Source organism: Dipodomys spectabilis, unplaced genomic scaffold, assembly GCF_019054845.1.
Source record: "Dipodomys spectabilis isolate Male_0828 unplaced genomic scaffold, ASM1905484v1 ptg000557l, whole genome shotgun sequence".
NCBI lineage: Eukaryota > Metazoa > Chordata > Mammalia > Rodentia > Heteromyidae > Dipodomys > Dipodomys spectabilis.
In genome coordinates this window covers 163,502-178,167 of record NW_024871234.1, presented here as the reverse complement: position 1 = coordinate 178,167, position 14,666 = coordinate 163,502, and the positions used below count along the sequence as shown (strand labels likewise).

The window sequence follows — 14,666 nt, the reverse complement described above, 5'->3', positions numbered from 1 at the left end:
TCCCACGCTCCTATTTTGGGAAGATTAACATCATGAAAATGGCAATACTGCCAAAGGCTATTTCCAAATTCAGTGTGATACCTATCAATATCCCAATCTCACTTTCAATGAAATAGAAGAAGCAATCCAAAAATTCATATGGAAGAATAAAAGACCCCGAATAGCAGAGAGGATTTTTGTGATTCTCATTTTGTATTACCACTTTCATTCTACAAAGTAATCTATGGATTTTAACTTTATTCACTCCCTTTGGATAAACCTCACAAAAACCCTGCCTCTAGCTCCCAAGACACCTAACTCTTAGGTCTGGACAATTGTTCCTAGATAGTGAATTACTTAGTTGTATTTTGAACGCATAAAACATGCATATAAAACTAGCACATTTTGATCTCATGAGAAAACTGCCTTTTTCCCTCTCTCAAATTCATTTCCTGATAGGCATTTTTAGAAAGAATCTCTTTTCCTTTTGAGATGAAAGGCTTGTAGGAAACTATGTTCATAATCTGGCTCTTCCTCCTGCACCTCAACACCTAAAACACAAATTTCACAAAGAATTTATAAGAAACAATACAAAAACCAAACACTGGGAAATGCTCAGATGCAGAGAGTTTTACAAAACCCAGAATATAACTCTGCTGTCTGAGGCTGGGGCTCTCTGTGTAAATTAAGAAACCCCAAAAGAGCAGCCAGGAGTACCGGACATGAGTGTCCCTGGCTGATATTCCATGGACAAGGAGCATGGAGGGGCAACCTGAGCCTGCAGGAGAGTGTCTGGAGGAAAGTTTCCCTGCCAGCCTGAGTACAAAAGTTGGCATCACCCCACCTGGGCCTGTATTTCTTGTCTTCTCCCCACAGCTGAGAACAATTGTCCCCTGCTCCATGGAGGATACTGTACAAGCTGATCCCCAGAGTGGCTTCTGTTTTGTCTACACTCCTTCCTAGGTGGGTGCCCCCCCACCGTGTGTGTGTGCTCTCAGGGGCCCCTTAGGGCCCAGGCCCATGGGGCTGGTGGGTGTTAGATGTGGGTCAGTGGCACTGTGTCATTCACGCAGCAGCTTCCCTAGTCCAACAGCAGGTACACCCTGATATTCTCCCACAGTCTCAGGTGAGGTGCCCAGAAGCACCCGAGTTGGGTAGGCTGCCACTAGGATCCTACTTCATCAGAGGGGCTAGATGAAGTGGCTGCTGCCTGAATTACTAATTATTTTATGGAGCAGTTATAAACAAATTGATACATATTACTGTATGATATATAATGCTATATCCTTGAGTCTCTAGTCTACAAAATCATTGAACTTGATACTAGCAAGAATGTATTTTATTTTATGTGTTTATAAGGCCATAATGGCAAACTGAAATGAAAGTACAACAAAACTCTTCTCCAAAAAACACATTCTAAAATCACAGAATTTGAAAAAAATTGTATGTAAGTAGTGCAAATGAAATTATACTAGGATAGTAAAATACACACAAAAATATTACATTCATTACATTCAAAAGTAAAATAAATAAGTACAGAAAGAATTCTTACTGGATAAAAAATATTACAATGGTTTAACAGGTAGAAGTGATATAAGTTATATGTTTTCTTGTTATAAAACTTATTTATATCTCCCTGGTCTGTTTATCTTAGTGAAGGAAAACGTTAGAAAGCAGAAATTATGTGGCATCTCTTACTTCCAATACTACAAAGGAGAGTGGCACTTCCTAATGGGTGTCCTGGGATGACACCCACATCCAACCCATGTAGACCCATCAGAGGTCCCTGTGGTGACCCTGAGGGGGTCTGGAAAACCACACTGCTGCTGCAGCAGGTGCAGTATTTGTTGTGGTGGGCTGCATCCAACAAGGCTCCACCAGTGACCAGACCAAGCAACCCAGCCTCAGGTGCCAAAGCCAGGAGGTAAGGCAGGGCAGACCCCAAGTCCTGCCTTCCATGTGTGTGGCCTGCACTGCCAAGGCCAGACCCATTCCTGCTTTGGATACCAATGAGGGTAGGGGATGAGCCCATTGCTGCCAAACGGAGCATCCCCGGAATGGCACCCAGAGCTGGGCCCATGTGGACCAGAAGGACAATGGAGGAGGCTACACAGCAAAGCCAAAGGGGCTTTGGGTCCCCAGTGCTGCAGCTCGTGCACTGCAAGTCCAGGCTCCTCTGGCACTGATGGGCATATGCAGGGATGGCACCTTACCCGAGATCACAGGGACCAGAAAATGGAGGTCCGTGGGGATGCTGAAGGGGCTCCAGGGTGCTCAGCTGCCACAGCTGTCACAAGCCACCTGGCAGAAGGGCCAGCACACGACTCTAGTCTCCATTCTGCCCTAAAGTCTGAACCAAGGCTGGGCTGCCTGGCCCCAAGTGGGTGAATTGTCCACCAAGCCTTCCTTCTCCTGTGGACTGTGCAGTGTACAAACATGGTGTCCTCCACCCCACACCCATGGGGGCAGGCAGTGACCCTACAACAGAGTCTCACTGGGATGGCACTTGCACCCAGGACCACCGCAGACCAGTACCAGCACACCTGGCAGAGGAGAGAGCAGCAGTGGACTCAACTAAAGCCCCAAGACTGCCAGCTCCTGGGTGAAATGGAACAAGTGATCCTGGGAAGGGAGGTGGGCAGGGTGGGCAGGGCTCATCTGGCAATGCTGAGGACCATGCACACACACATCCCTTCGCTGCACATCCACCACAAGGGAGGGGGCCCCACTTCTCAACGGGTGACTTGAAGAGGCCCCACACCCACAGGGACTACAGAAATGGAAGTTCACATGGTGATATTGAAAGGGCTCCAGGGTACAGCCTTGCTCCTGCACTGATCAACTGGCACAAAAAAAAAAGGGGGGGAAAATGACCACTAACCCTTTTCATCAATGATAACCTATTATACTTTCAAAACAGTTTTACTTTCCTCTTGTCCTATATTTTTGCGTGGGACCCTCTGAATTAACCAGAAGTCTCCAGGATTTCTTCATGCACAGTAATACAAATAAATATAGATTCTATTCTTCTTTGAATTAAGGGAGGTTGCATTTAGTTCTTTCCCATATTTGATTCATGAAAAAGAAATCCTAACATATATCTGTAAAACACAAAACTCATGCTACCCAGAGAGAAATAATCACATGATTAGTGGTTCAAATGATATTTCATCTTTGCATTTCTTTAGAAAACTGCATACTTGGGGCTGGGAATGTGGCTCAGTGGTAGAGCGCTTGCCTTGCATGCATGAGGCTCTGGATTTGATTCCTCAGCACCACATAAGCAAAAAGAAAAAAGCCAGAAGTGGCGCTGTGGCTCTAGTGGTAGAGTGCTAGCCTTGAGCTGAAGAACTGAGGGACAGTGCCCAGGCCCAGAGTTCAGGCCCCACAACCGGACCATCCCCCAAAAAGAAAAAAAGCAAGCAAGCAAGAAAGAAAACTGCATACTACTTTCTACAATGAGAATATTAGCCTGTATTTGACCAAGAGAGTACAAAATTTCCTTTCCTCCACACTCTCACAACATTATTACCTTCTGAGTTTTTTAAAGGGCAGGTTTTTACTATGTGCAGTACCGCAGACTGGCCTTAGAATCAAATCCTCTTACTCCAACCCCCTAAATGCTTAGAATTACAAGCCTTTACCACCACACCTGGCTTCTTTGATTTTTTTTTTGATAAGAGTTATAATAGTTATGAAGTAGTATCATAGTAATTTTGAGTTGCATTTCTCTAATGACTTCTGTTCAGAAAGCATTAAGCCAGCGTAGAAGGGGTATCAAACACAAATTTGTAAACCCACTGGTGATTTTCAGGGCTTTTTGGAAAGCAGGTCTATTCAGAACTTTTGTCCATTTTAAATCAAGTTTCTTGTTAATCTCATCTTTAATATCTCTATACAAAATGAATACTTAATTCAATATAGTAGAAAGGAAAAATTAAGCAACTCCTAACATTTTTCACTTTTCAATAAAATGATATTGCTTAAATCAATTTCTGTTTATGCTTGAGACTATACTACTCAATTTGGTTAGACCTTTTACAAAGCTTTATATACTTTATTTATTTTATGTTGATTGCTCTTTCCAAATCCTGCGTGTCTAATTTTGGTTTCTTTCAGTCTCATGTAGTTCAGATTTCAAACTGAAGAATGAATGGAAGGAAACAAACAAAAAAATAGTTACTCTCATCTGATGATGCCTCTACAAGAATGAGGAAAGAGTTCATCTTGCTAAGGATCTATGATAGAATTTCAAAAAGAGAATTCATTCTTCTAGGTTTTCCCTATCTTTGTGATGTACCTTAAATTATATAAAACAAAATATACTGCTCAGATACTCTTACGTTTCATCAGTTTTGTATATTTTCATAAGGACTTCACATCTGTCTACAACATTCCTTCTTTATAATGTCCCTGATATTTTTACATTATCAAGACATAAGATAACCAACTTGATTTACAGCATGAGAAGTTATCCTCCTGGCTTCCCTAGAAGCAGAGCATGGTCAATAGATAACATTATTTCTAGTTGCTCACCACATGTAATGGTTTCTGTAATACATTTTATTTAGTATTTAAAAAATTGTTGTTTAAACTCAAAGTTCATTCATAGAAGTTTGTGTTGAGTTTTTCACAAGTTTTATTTCTATTAATTCTTAAGATAACATTTGCTATAATGCTAATATTATTACCATTTAAGTGTTGGGAAAAATTGTAATTAAAGGCAGTAAGGGCATGGCCCAAATACACACAGTGAGGAAGAAAATGAGTAAAAGTTTCCAAAAATTTTTCAGCAATACAGAAAAGGTAGGTAAAAATCTCACCATTCTTTTACACTCTAAATTCAATATTCATGTTGCTCAAGAAATAATAGCATAGCAATTATTGCCCATGATGATTGTTTTCTGTCACAATTTGTCTTCAACACAGACTGTGTTGGTGACATTGCGTTATCACGCACAGAATTGAACTTATACATTGAGTTTCAAAGACAGCCAAATTTCTTCTGTCCTACAGTTCCATTTTTCTTTTTAAAAAATACCAAAACTTTTAAATATCATCACTTTCTGTCTTTTAGAATCCAAAAGAGAAATAAATTCACATTTAATTTAATAAATTCACCTTTACTTTTAAAGCAAAATGCTTTAAAAGTAGGAGATGATAAAAACAGGCCCCCATGAAGTAAATTTTCTTCTACTTTTAAAATTATTCTGAAAACCTTGTGCTGGTTGGTCACTCCTGTAATCTTGTTTACTTGAGATATCTACTCAGGAGGCTAAGATCTGTGGATAACAGTTGGAAGCCAATCAGGGCAAAAACATTTTTGAGATTATTTTTCAAAAAATTTAATGAACTAGGAAAGAGCCAGGAGTGGAAATGTAGCTCATATAGTAGTTCACCAATCTAGAGAGGAAAGGCCTACCAAGACCTTAAAGCCCTGAGTTCAAATTCTGAGCACTCCAACACACTTGTGTGCACACACACACATTTATTCAAAATACCTTCATGTCAGTGTTTTGCATTTATTTATTTGTTAATGAGATTATATGGATAAAATAAGGGAAATTAAATCTTCAATCTCAGAACATTTTTATACATTTTTTTTATTTTAAAAATACTGCACAGAGAAGTGACATTTACATGAGCAAGGTAATGAGTACATTTCCTAACAAGCATTGTTACCTCCTCCTTTATATTCCCCCACCATCCCTTCTCTCCCACCTCCGCAAGTACACTCCACTCCTCCTCTCTCCTTCCCCTGCATAAATTGTAAAATTCACTTTCAACATAGTGTCTTGTGCATCTCATTGTTACAATGGGTCAACGGGTATCCCTATTTAAGCATTTTGTTGTTTTCTTCTTCTCCCCAAATTAGAGAAACGTATATACAAGATGTAGGTGCACCAACTTCAAATACAGTGAAAAAAGGGGTTATAGCGTAATTGAGGAACATACAAAAAAACAAAAAAAAATCACATCGTACAGTATAAGTATGTTAGAAATAATAGCAAGATACAATCACTTGTGTACCTATCTTGGCATTCGTTTAGCTTAACATCATCTTATCTGGTCAAATGCACATAGTTCTTGACATTTTCTGATAATCCCGGACATATATTAGTTATTGAAAATAAGAGAAACCATGGGACGTATGTTTCTTTGGACCTCGCTTACTTCACTTAATAAATTTTTTCCAAATCTTTCCATTTCCTAACAAATTGGGCAATGTCATTCTTTCTGATGGAGGCATAGAATGCAATTGTATATATTGACCACGTTTTCTTTTTTTTTTTTAATTTAATTTAATTTTATTTGAGAACATACTGTAGAGAGGGGTTACAATTACATGGGCAGGACAATGCATACATTTCTTACCAAGCATTGCAGCCTCCTCCTTTGTTTACGTTCACCTCCCTTATCAGCCTCTCCTCTCCCCCCCACCCAATCATACCCTCCCTTCCCCCCCCACACCGACATTGTAAAGCTTGTTTTGACATGACATTTTGTACTTCTCATTGTTGCAACAGGTCCACCTGAATCCTTAAACGACTTGTTTGTCCCCATCTCCTCCACATGTTATACTGACATCAAATATAGTGAAAGCGGGGGTTACACTGTGGGGGAGGGACATACAAAGCAACAAAGAAATAATCTTATAAATGCATTAGAAACACATGCATGAAAGAAACAAAAACCTTAAAATACATATTTGAGGGTTCGTTTTCCTAACATCACATTATCTGACTTTTTCCGCTTGACTCATACCTATACTAGATATTGCAAATAAGGGAAACCATGGGACCTATGTTTCTTTGGGCCTGGCTTACTTCACTTAATATAATTTTTTCCAAGCCTTTCCATTTCCTAACAAATGGGGAAATGTCATTCTTTCTGATGGAGGCATAGAATTCCATTGTGTATATATACCACATTTTCTTGATCCATTCATCTACTGAGGGGCAACTGGGCTGGTTCCATATCTTAGCTATGGTAAATAATGCTGCAATAAACATAGTTGTGCTGGTAGCTTTAGTGTGGTCTTTTTTGTAAACATTAGGGTAAATGCCCAAAAGTGGGATTGCTGGGTCATAGGGGAGTTCTATGTGAAGTCTTTTGAGGAACCTCCATACTGCTTTCCAAAGTGGTTGAACAAGTTTACATTCCCACCAACAATGAAGTAAGGTTCCTTTCTGTCCACATCCCCTCCAGCATCTGTTGTTGTTAGAGTTCTTGATTTTTGCTGTTCTAACTGGAATGAGGTGATATCTCAATGTTGTTTTGATTTGCATTTCTTTTATGGCTAGGGATGTTGAACATTTCTTCATGTGTCTATTGGCCATCCTTCTTTCTTCTTCAGAGAAGCTTCTCTTTGTCTTTCGCCCACTTACTTATTGGGCAGTTGTTTCTTTGAAGATTTGTTGTTGGGTGGTTTAATTTTTTGAGTTCCAAGTATATTTTAGATATGAGACCCTTGTCCGTTGTATGGCTAGTAAAGATCTTCTCCCAATCCGTGGGCTTTCTATTGATCTTCCTAACTATGTCATTTGCCCTGCAGAAGCTCTGCAACCTTATGCAATCCCATTTGTCCAACCTTTCTTTGATTTGTTGTGTTTCCGGGTCTCTATTCAGAAAATTTCGGCCTGAGCCAAGGAGACATAGGGTTTGTCCTATTCCATCCTGTAATGTTTTCAGAGTGTCTACTTTGACTTCAAGGTCTTTGATCCATTTGGAGTTGATTCTGGTGTAGGGTGATATATAAGGATCTAGCTTCAGTTTTCTACATGTAGTTAACCAGTTTTGCCAGCACCATTTACTGAAGAGGCTGTCTGTCTTCCATTCTATTGTTTTAGCTCCCTTATCGAAGATTAGATGGCTATAGGTCTGTAGGTTCATTTCTGGGTTTTCAATTCTATTCCATTGGTCCTGAGGTCTGTTCTTATGCCAATACCAACCTGTTTTGATTACTATGGCTTTATAGTAGAGTTTGAAATTTGGTATTGATATTCCTCCAGCAGTGTTCTTTCCATTGAGGAGCGTTTTTGCTATTCGGGGTCTTTTATTGTTCCATATGAATTTTTGGATTGCCTCTTCTATTTCCTTGAAGAATGAGGGTGGAATTTTGATAGGTATTGCGTTGAATTTGTAGATAGCCTTGGGAAGTATTGCCATTTTCACGATGTTAATCTTTCCAATCCAGGAGCATCTGAGGTTTTGCCATTTTTTAAGTTCTGTGTTGATTTCCTTTTTCAAGATTTTAAAGTTTTCATCATAGAAGTCCTTCACTTCTTTAGTTAAGTTAATTCCTAGGTATTTTATTTTTTGTGGGGCTATTACAAATGGAGTTGCTTTCCTAAATTCAGACACACTTTCCTCATTGTCAGCATACAGAAAACCCATTGATTTTTGGGGGTTAATTTTATAACCTGCTACTTTGCCAAAGTTTTGAATCAGCTTGAGTAATTTGGGAGGGAGTCTATGGGATTCCTTAAATACAAGATCATGTCATCTGCAAAGAGGGAGAGTTTTATTTCTTCTTTCCCTATTTGGATCCCCTTTATGTCTGCATCTTGTCTTATTGCTGTAGGTAGGCATTCTAATACTAGATTGAAGAAAAGTGGAGAGAGTGGGCATCCTTGTCTTGTTCCTGAGTTAAGAGGAAATGGCTTTAGTTTTTCACATTGAGTATAATGCTGGCTGTAGGTTTGTCATATACAGCCTTTATTGTATTGAGGAATGTTCCATGGATTCCTAATTTTTCCAAAACCTTCATCTTAAAGGGGTGTTGGATCTTGTCGAATGCTTTTTCTGCGTCTATTGAAATAACCATATGGTTCTTATACTTGCTCCTGTTGATGTGATGAATAATATTAATTGATTTGTGTATATTGAACCAGCTTTGCATCCCTGAAATGAATCCTATTTGATAGTGGTGTATGTTTTTTTGGATGAATTGTTGAAGTCGGTTGGCCAAAATTTTGTTGAGAAGTTTTGCATCAATGTTTATCAAAGAAATGGGTCTATAGTTCTCTTTCTTTGATGAGTCCCTGCCTGGTTTTGGGATGAGGGTTATGATGGCTTCATAGAATGTGTTCGGTAGTGAGCTTTCTCTTTCAATTTCATTGAAGAGTTGGAGGAGAATTGGTGTCAGCTCTGCTTTGAAGGCCTTGTAAAATTCCGCTGTAAAACCATCTGGTCCTGGACTTTTCTTAGCTGGGAGGTCTCTTATGCTGTTTCTATTTCAATGCTTGATATGGGCCTGTTAAGATAGTTTAACTCATCTTGGTTTACTTTTGGCATGTCAATATTTGCTAGGAAGAGGTCCATTTCTTCCAAGTTCTCAAACTTAGTAGCATAAAGTTTTGAGAAATATTCCCTTACAATGTTCTGAATCTTGGTTGTTACCGTGGTGATATTTCCATTCTCATCTCTGAGTTTATTAATTTGGGTGTGTTCTCTTCTTTTTCTGATAAGATTTGCTAAGGGTCTGTCAATTTTTTTCAGTTTTTCGAAGAACCAACTCTTTGTTTTGTTGATTCTTTCTATAGTTTTTTTGGATTCTAATTAATTTAATTGTGATTTAATTTTTATTATTTCTTTCTGTCTACTGGATTGGGGTTTATGTTGCTGCTCTTTTTCAAGGAGGTTTAGATGTGTCATTAAATTGTTTGTTTCAGATCTCTCCAAGTTGTTGATGTAGGAGCTCAGAGCTATAAATTTGCCTCTGAGTACTGCCATTGCTGTGTCCCAGAGGAGCTGGTATTTTGTGTGTTCATTTTTGTTGAATAGCATGAACATTTGAATTTCCTTTCTAATCACTTCTACGACCCACTCATGATTCAGCAATATGTTGTTCAGCCGCCATATGATACCGGACTTTCTTTAGTGGCTTTTGGTGTTGAGTTCTAATTTTATTCCCTTGTAGTCAGAGAGAATGCAAGGTATAACTTCAATGTTTCTGAATTTAGACAAGTTTGCTTTGTGGCCTAAATTGTGGTCTATTTTAGAATACGTTCCATGTGCTGCTGAGAAAAACGTGTATTCTGATGCTGCTGGGTGAAATATTCGGTAGATGTCTGTTAAGTCTAGTTGATCTATGCAGCTGTTTAGATCTGCGGTTTCTCTGTTGAGTTTTTGCCGAGTTGATCTATCTAGTGGGGAGAGTGGTGTGTTAAAATCCCCAACAATTATTGTCTTTGGATCTATATGGGATTTGAGGGAAAGTAGTGTTTCTTTGATAAATTTGAGTGCTCCATTTTTTTATATCTTTTCCTTCTAATTGGTCAGCTTTGATGGCTTCAAGTTCTTTGTTGAAGCTCTGTTTTAGGTCTTGTATGAATTTCTTTACTTCCTTAATTTGGTGTTCAGTGTTTGTCCTCAAATCACTTAGTTGATTCGTTATGGTTTCTTTGGACTCCCATTCCTTCTGTTGGGTTCCATTGAGCATTCCCTTTGTGGTCTCCCTGACTTCCTTCAGCTCTTTGTTAATGGGTTCCATGAATGCCTTTAGTGATCTTTGTGTGTTCTCTACCTGGTCTCTCTATTCCTGTATTACTCTTTGATTAGCCTCCTCCGGTTAGTGGGATTCCTGCAGATCTCTTTGAGTGTTCTCAGCCTGCTCACGCCATTCCTCCCTTTCTCTTTGAGTATTCTCAAGTTGTTCACGCAAATCCTGTATCAGTTTTTGAGTAGCTTCCTCACGCTTATGATATTCCTGTATAAACTTTTGGGATGCCTCCTCTCTCTCCCTATCACGCTCATACAGAGTCCTTTGTAAGTTGTCAAACTTCTCATTTATCATGTTTGCCAGCAGTGTTTGTAGAGATATTTGGGAACTCTCCTCTTGATTATTCATTATCTGTTCTAACCCCTGATTACCAAGATTGGGAATTGAGATATCCGAATTTGCCATTTTTCTTGTGTTTTTCTGGCTTACTCTGCCCATTTGAGATGAAGATAGCACCAGTTTTGTGCTAGAACACTATCTTAAGGCAACCATCAACCAAAGTTTGCATTTGTATAGTCAATAGTCTACAGATACAATCTAGTTCAACAGATACATCTATTCGACATCAAACAACTATATGTTAAAGGACTTCGAACCGCAGAGAAGAATTTGGAAAACCAGAAATTATTAGGGTTAGGGAGAGATGTGGGTAAAAAGTAGGAATAGATTGGTGTGGGGAGGCACAGGGAGAGTTAACTATGTCCTAATCACAATGCAGGAAATAGGTTGGGTAGGATGCAAGTAGAGAGAGAGAGAGAAAAAGAAGAAAGGGAAAGGGGAATGAAAAGAGAGCAGAAAAAAATAGAAACTTAAAAATGAATGTTATTATAGAGATTAAAAGACCATCTATTTAGAGAGGAATGTGAATATATTGAGAGAAAGGGAGGGACAGAGAGGAGATGTGAAAAACTTAAAAAAATGCTTAAAATATTATATAGGTATAAAGAGGTAGTACTGCTATTAATGAATTTAAGTCTCAGAGGTTTTGAATTGAGTAATAAGTTTGTGGATTAAGTGTGTACACAACGGGGGATAGGGTCTACTCTTTAACTACGGGTTTATCTGAGGATGTGCAGGAGAAGAGTTAAGTCACATAAAGAAGAACAAAAGAGAGGAAAAGGTGGAAAGGAAAGGAACGTGAGAACTAAAGATCAGAAGTTCAGTAGAGCTAGACAAAAAACAAAAAGATAATTAAGAATGAATGAAAAAGAGAAAGAAGACAAGAAACGAAAGGAAAACACACATTCACGTATTCCTAAAATAAAAATTATAACAGGAGAAAAAAAAAGTTACTGGAAAACAATTATTTTTTCAGAAGAGGCAAAAATTAAAGATTAATAAAAGTTTTAGAAAAGCAAAAAAAAATTTATATATATATATATATATAAGGTAACAAAAAACGAAAAAAAACAAAACAAGAAAAAGAAAAAAAGAAGAAAAGAAGAAGAAGAAAAAAAAAGTTCTTTGATTTTTTTTTTTTTTTTTTTTGGCAGGGGTGGGAAGAGTCCTGTATCTTCCTTTTGTCTGTAACCAGAGTCTGGTTGGAGTCTCTGGTCAGCTTGAGGTCCTGTGGCTTGATTGGTTTCTTAAGTCAGTTTGTTGGAACAGGCAGAAAAATGCTCTGCTTTACCCAAGATTTTGAGATCCCCCTCCCAGGTTAGTTTACTGGGAGGGTGATCTGCTTTGAGAATCACAAAAGAGGGGGATGCAGTGATGAGGCTAGGTTCTGGGTAGAGTTGAGGCCTTTCAACGAACAGTAGCTTTTCCCTGGGGCTATTTTGTGAAAAAAAACTCACAGCACCCAGCCTGGAGCCATTCTCAGGGTTTCTGTTTTTCAATTGATTGTGGTGGCTGCTAGAGGGAGGGGCAGCCTCTGGCTCTGGTTACCCAGTGAGGAGAGCCACTCCAATGGCTGGCGCCTGAGCTGGGTGACTTTTCCCTGGATGGAACTGAGTCTGTGAGGTCACTTCGCCGTTAAGTTCTTGTGACCTGCTAAATGACTCGTTTTATTCCAAGGCCTGAGCTGGAGCTAGCCGCTCCTCCGAGCTTTGTCGGTATCCAAGATGGAGATCACGGGTGCTGGGGGGCTAGGGGTGGCCTTCCCTCCTCTGCTCCCAGAGAAGGAGTGAGGAAGCGGGGCTTCTACTCGCGCGGAGTCTTGGATCCCGGGTCGTCTCTGGTCTGCAAAGTGCAGGATGAAGTTGTCCGTTCCTTGTCGGTTCTTGCTGGTGTTGAGTAGAATCCGCTCGTCTGCTGCGTCTGGCTACTTCGTCCCGGACTGCGTCTCAGGTATGCCTCCGCGGCGGTGGTCGCTGCTGCGACCCTGCCGCCGCAGCGGCAGCTGCTCAGATGTGTCTGCTTGGCTTCCCCTCTCTTGACTAACTCTCTGTCCTGTGATGGCACACTTGGTGTGATTCTCTGGCTTGGGACTGTTCACTGGAACTCTGAAACTGTTTTCTATGCAAGAGCTTGTTCAGATTCCAGCTTCTCCTCCGCCATCTTCCCGGAAATCCTTTACCTCGTTTTCTTGATCCATTCATCTACTGACGGGCATCTGGATTGGTTGCATATCTTAGCTATGGTAAATAATGTTGCAATAAACATAGTTGTGCTGGTAGTTTTAATATGGTCTTATTTGTGATCCTTTGGGTAAATGAACAAAAGTGGGATTGCTGGGTCATAGGGGAGCTTTATGTGGAGTCATTTGAGGAAACTCCATACTGCTTTCCAAAGTGGTTGAAGAAGTTTACACTCCCACCAAGAATGCAGTAGGGTTCCCTTGTGGCCCCATCCCTTCCAGCATTTGTTGTTGTAAAAATATGGATTGCTTCACGAATTTGCAAGTCATCCATGTGCAGGGACCATGCTAATCCTCTCTGTATCATTCCGATGTTAGTGTATGGGCTGCCGGATTAAGCACAGAACATTTTTTATATAGAAGGTGTAATTGATTTTCTTAGTCAATTCCACAAAAAAGTAAGTTCAAAAGAATTGTCATGAAATTTTAGAATCATGCAGTTCTTACATAAGCACACATTTTTGATGTTGGCATAATTTGTGGAGGGGAAGGGGAAAATGTTTAAATAGGGATACAAGTAGACCCATTGCAACAATGAAAGGAACTTTACAACTTTGGCATCTCTACTACTGCCATACCTGCAGATTGTAACTTGATTGCTTCTTTTGAGGTAAGTATCACTATACCTGGGTCTGCTTGGACTGTGGTCCTCCTAACACAAGCAAAACACATAGCACCCATCAAACTCTAACAGAGTTTCTGAAACTTCTTCTTCTTTTTTTTTTTTTTTTGGTTTGGGCTTGCCTGGAACTGCAATTCTCTAATCTCTGTTTTCTAAGTAGATAATATTACAGGTTTGAGCCACTTTATCCAGTAAAAGGATACAATTTCAAGATATCTTGATATTGCCTATATTTGTGCTTAACATATATAGCTAACCTTAATTTTCTCCCTCTTTTGTTTAGTACTCTGAGTTGAAAACATTGACTTTCTTAATATACATGGCTTTGTTTTGGGTGGAATCCCATCACAATCCAAAAAATCTCCCAAAAGTTTATGTCGAATCATGGAAAAGAAGGCTTCAGGTTGGAAAAAAAAACAAACAAAAAAAAAAACCAATGATCCTTAACTTATAATTGCAGTATACTTATAGTGTTAGTCAATACTTTCTGAAGTATGAGAAGAGAAGGAAGACAGAAATGTGAAAGATGTCAGGTCTCTGGAATTTCTGTAGTTGTCACTTCATGTTATATTCTTCCTTAAAACTTGCTTTATTAAAACCCTCTGGGTGGATATTAGTTGGCCTGTTCGGTAACCTTACCCAAGAAATGAAGCTGAGGGCTGGGCAGGTGGCTCAGTGGTAGAGTGCTTGCCTTGCATGCATGAGAATTGGGTTCGATTCCTCAGCACCATATAAGCCAAAAGAAAAAAACCGGAAGTGGCACTGTGGCTCAAGTGGTAGAGCGCTAGCCTTGAGCTGAAGAGCTGAGGGACAGCACCCAGGCCCACAGTTCAGATCCCACGACCGGACCCCCCCAAAAAAATCTTTGGGCTGGGAAGGTGGCTCAGTGGTAGAGCACTTGCCTTGCATGCTCGAGGCCCTGGGTTCGATTCCTCAGCACCACATAAGAAAAAAGCCGGAAGTGGCACTGTGGCTCAAGTGGT

At 39.7% G+C, this 14,666-nt stretch overlaps 1 non-coding gene across 1 annotated transcript; it reads right to left on the bottom strand.

Annotated features, from left to right (window-relative positions):
• Positions 1-13,296: 13,296 nt before the first annotated feature.
• On the bottom strand, positions 13,297-13,403 carry LOC122100059. The gene has a single exon (XR_006146086.1). It is a non-coding gene; the product is annotated as a U6 spliceosomal RNA (small nuclear RNA).
• Between the last annotated feature and the right edge of the window lie 1,263 nt (positions 13,404-14,666).